Consider the following 4,994-nt stretch of genomic DNA (forward strand, 5'->3'; position numbering starts at 1 on the left):
CCCAAAACTGCGGGCTATAGCACACCGATTTGGTCCGAAAATGCCCCATTCGTGCCATTTTGCTCGATTGTCCACCCAAATGGCTACGAAAATTTAAAACGACCCTACTGGGATGATCCCCAACCTCCCTAGAATGTCCCGGTAGATTTTTAGCCCACAGCACACCCGAACCCCAGGCCCACCCCCAAAAACGTGGGATATAGAACACCAATTTGGCCCAAAAATGCTCTGTTTGTGTCATTTCACACGTTTGTCCACCCAAATGGCCACAAAAATTTTAACGGACCATACTAGGACAATCCCCAACCTCCCTGGCATGCCCTGGTTGATTTTCAGCCCACAGCACGCCCGGACCCCGGGCCCAACCCCAAAACCGTAGGTTATAGCACACCAATTTGGCCCAAAAATGCCCCGTTCGAGCCATTTCGCCCGTTTGTCCACCCAAATGATCACGAAAATTTAAATGGACCACACTGGTGATGTGCTAGCATTTTGTTAGCACATTTAAGACTTTTAACTCGAAATAATTGTAAGTTCTTAAGTAACTATCATTGTTTTTTATGATATTTCTTTGATATTGCAGTGAAAGGCAAGATGCAAGATAACCTAAGACAATAAGGACAAAAAGAGATGAATATGGAACAAATAGACAAGAAATTACAGAAGAGCAATTGACGACTTTTGTGATAAGTCGCCAACTTGGTGATAAGTTATAAGGTCCATCGCTAGGTGGAGGCAATGTGATGAAGTTGGAGTAGAAGTGTGATGAGATCAGGGGATGTCGTCACAAATTTGATAAAATATCAAGAGCGTCGTCAGCCTTAGACAAAGAATGGACTTCAGCTGGAATTCACGACGACATTGGTGATCAGTGTTTTGCGAAAATTTGACTTATTGAAAGAGAGTCGCCACTTAATTTTGAAAAGGAATTAAGAAACCTTTAGAGAGTTACTTCAAAATGATTCAAAACAGGAAAATCATTTTGAGTTAGAGCTTCCGAGTAAGTGGTTCCTATTAACGTTTTAGGAAGGTGTTAGGCACCTAAAACATTCCGCTAACTTGCAGTTATCCGATCTATTTGAAAACGCTTTTGACTAACTTTGAAAAAATATTGATTTGTTGGAAAAAGTAATTTGTTTAGGAAATATTTTTAAGGTTTATGCAAAACCAATTTTTAGCGACTTAGTTAGGGATTTTAACTAACTTCGCAAGAAAACACATAAAACAAATTAGCAAAAGTAAAAGGGAAAGGGTAGAAGCAGAAGGACTTGAGCCATTAGACCTAAATCGACAACCCTGTCCTAATCTAGATATTGGGCTTTCAGCCTGTCTTCCACCTGTCCTAATTCTATGTTTTCGAGCCTTTAGCTCGAGTTTCGCTTCACCTGTATTAAGTACAACTTTGGCTTTGAGGCCCAAATGAATAACTAAGGAAATAAATAAATAAATGAAGACGACAATAAGTAAATAAACAAAAATAATAAATGAGACTTTGGGGTCTCGTAGCTGCTTCAAATGATAGGACTTTACTCCATTCGTTCTTCTTTCGATTCTTAGTATCCGTACGTCACGTGATAGGCGATTAGATTCTTTTTCGGGCTTGACTCAAAGGATGGGGGCCATGTTGGCTCACCATGAAATGCAAGGAAGAAGAGTCCATTTGGACTCCAAGGTGGTTTACATGCGAAAAAAAAAGAAAGAGAAGAAATCAAAACATATCTGAAATACAAAAGGAAAAAATAGAACAATAAACGTCTTAACACAAATATTCAAACAAAAAAAATGCTAGGAAACCACATATCTTATTTAAAAGTAGGAAGATGATATAAAGAAGGGACATGTTAACTCAGCAAAAATATTGCCAAGTGAAAGAGAGAATAATATCGATCCGGATGCATGCCTATGAAGTGTAAAGCAAACGTTTGACATCGAAATGCAAAAGAAATCAAAGCATGTTCAGAATACAGGTAGAAAAAGAAGTAAACAGATTTACACATTCAAAAGCTACTAACTAAATATTATCTTATTCAACATCAACCTTAGAAGTATAAATGCCAAGTGCTATCCCGCAACATGCTTCTACTATGACCATTTGAGGTACCCAAGTCTCAGCGATAAGCGAATAGACAAAGTTATATCATAATGGGACAGATATCCCGAGCCTTTTTCGCAAGACAAAAGACTTAAAGGTTCTATCGAACTTATACTCATGGTCCTATTTAAGGAGAAGAAAACATAAAGGGTAACTGGGAAGAGGGCCAGTGAGACTGGAATGCTTTCTATTCGCATGAGTATATATAAAATCCCTATACAGAGGTAGCCCAGTAGACAACAACTACTACGAACTAATGCTAGATAAAACCTGGAAATCTCATTTCCGTATCAAACATGTCAGAATTAAATTTCAAAGGGGAACGAATAACCAATAATCAAATGAAAATTCTTTAAACCAACATCTCCCTCTCTCTGGCAAGTCACGGAGAATCATGAGCCAAGAGTTCATTGGGAAGTTTTCACAACACTTTACTCGAAAAAACAACCAGAGAAGCTCCACAGATTTTGATTAAAATAGGTAAGCAGGGCAGATTAACTAGAAATCCAGCAAAGGTAACTTCTACCCAACAAATTCCATGAACGAAACCTTAACTGGAACAGTTAGATAGCGATCAGGAGAGTTTTTAATAAGATAGGGCATTCCGCGATAAAACTGAGGTTAATATATATTCGATTGGTCCGGTGCACAGCAAAGCAGTACAATGTTATTTGAGACATCAAGTCATTATCTCATTTACACAAAAGCAGTCAACGAATTTCATTCAAGATGCTAATAAATGTTGTCATTTGGGGCTTGCTTCTATATTCAGGTCAGACGAAATGTACAGGTATAAAAAGAGTAACCTTTCACGTAAAACCATGGTTCGCACTGACGATGTATTGAACAAGTTTAGATAGAGGAAAGGAGAAACCGATGGAACTACCAGTAAAACAAACTGATAAGGAAAATTTCTTTAAACAAATACCAGACTGAAAATTCAATGGCCTTCACAGCTCCTACAACACATATCCAGCACACAACAATATTACTATAACGAAATCCTAAAGAAAGAGATGAAGAAAAGAAAACCAAATCAAAATTAAAACAAAAAAGAGCTGTTTACCTCTCTCGGAGCAGCGAAACGGGGCAACGAGCTAAGATCGGACTCTTATTACCACTTGGAAAGCTCAATACCGTCGTGAACACTCGACTAGCTAACTGTTTCTTCCTAAAATCTTTACCAAACAAAGTTTCTCTTTCCCCGAAACCAAATTACTCTTTTTCGAAATCCTCCTTCTTTTACCCAAAAGAAAATTTTTTGTTCAACCTAGGTTTTTAGAAAACTTTCTAAACCCTGGAATTATCAGCCTCCAAAGAACCCCCTAGAATTTTTTGACCCCCCTAACAGTGACGCAAATGAGTTCTTATATAAAAGACTAATTAGGGGTAATTTAGGGATTTGAAAAAGGGGAGAAATTCAAAATTCAAATTAAGGCTACGGTTTCCAAAACAAATGACTTGTACCTATTTGGATTATTCCCCCTAGGGAAATAGATGCGGAGAAATGGAATCTCTCTTAAGCCAATCGAATTCCCCCACAAATGTACCAAATTGTACCATATGTCCCAAGATTTGCGGAATATGGACGTTAGACGATGAAATCTTGGTTTGTTCTAGAAGGTTTTTGAACTTTTCTGTATGAATTCGCGTGGAAAGAAATGTGGCGAAGAAGAAATAGATGGGTTGGAGCTTGGGTCGGCGAGTTGTTGGGGGTGTTATCGGGTCCTTGGATTTGGGTGGAGAGTTGTGATTTGGATTGATTTTGTCGTTGATGTTGAAGGTTGATTTGTACGCTGTTATTGCATTGAATGGTGTTGATAGTTGTGGATAATAAGATAAGGGTGGATTGGGCCCGGGTTGCGGCTTTCATTGGATTGGGATAGGGAAGGGAATGGTGGCTGAGAGTTTTAATTGAGGTTGGGCCAATGAAATTGCATGAATAAATGGGCCCAGGTCTGATATTGTTTTGTTTTGGGCCGGTGATTAAAGATAAAGAATAGGCTGAAATTGGGGTTATTTAACAAATAACCCCAATTGAATTAAGAATCAACTAAATCCATTTAAATTTTAGCCAAATTGAAAATCAATTAGCCAATTGTATTGCAATCGAGGCCGATTTGATTTCGATTCTAGCCAAATTTAATAGATTGGCCCAAATTAACCGAAATTCGATACAAATAAATACTTCACTCAGTCCCGAGCTTCTTGACTTAATAAAACCAAATAAGTATTTCTCCAAATAGATTATTTGTGATAATAAATTATATTTAAATCAAGATTTAATTATTTAAATTTATTTTCCAAATAATCCTTAATTTAAATTCCAATTTTGATAAAAATGTTTATTTAAATGACATTATTTATACAATCTCGTATATGCAAATAAGAAAAAATATACAAATTTAGCCAAAATTCCTATTTTAAAATGCATTTATTTGGAAAAAATAATTGATGTGATTTTATTTGAAAATCGAAGAAACTCGAGATTAAACGTAGTTGTGGAGGGCAAAAATTAGGTGTCAACAATAAGTCGTCAAAGTTTTGATAAGCCGTCAGGTTTCGTCGTCAGACTAAAGCAGAGAATGTCAAAATTAAAGAGGATCTGAGAACATTCCTAATAAGTCATCAGAACCCTGATAAGGCGTCACGCATGTCGTCGTCTATTCTGAGAAAAAGCTGTAACCTGTGATTTTGTTTCCATAATTAGCCTAAGTATTTAAGGACAAGTCTAGGTTTTCCTTACGAGTTTGAGTCATCTAAGGGACGAATTTCAAAAATTTTAATTTCGAATTTCCTTTAAGTTACAGCTATAAATAGCAACTTTTAGGGTTTCATTCAAGAAGTGTGGAGAAATCTTAGACATCTTGAACTTCACAAACTTTAGTATTTCTCTCTCTAG

General features: G+C 36.9%; 1 long non-coding RNA gene across 1 annotated transcript; it reads right to left on the reverse strand.

Annotated features, from left to right (window-relative positions):
- Positions 1 to 1,255: 1,255 nt before the first annotated feature.
- On the reverse strand, positions 1,256 to 3,958 carry LOC124891547. Its single transcript, XR_007049735.1, has 2 exons — positions 3,159 to 3,958; positions 1,256 to 3,051 (listed from the first exon to the last, which is right to left on the reverse strand). It is a non-coding gene; the product is annotated as an uncharacterized LOC124891547 (long non-coding RNA).
- Positions 3,959 to 4,994: the final 1,036 nt, after the last annotated feature.

This window comes from Capsicum annuum, unplaced genomic scaffold (genome assembly GCF_002878395.1).
Source record: "Capsicum annuum cultivar UCD-10X-F1 unplaced genomic scaffold, UCD10Xv1.1 ctg37076, whole genome shotgun sequence".
Classification (NCBI taxonomy): Eukaryota; Viridiplantae; Streptophyta; class Magnoliopsida; order Solanales; family Solanaceae; genus Capsicum; species Capsicum annuum.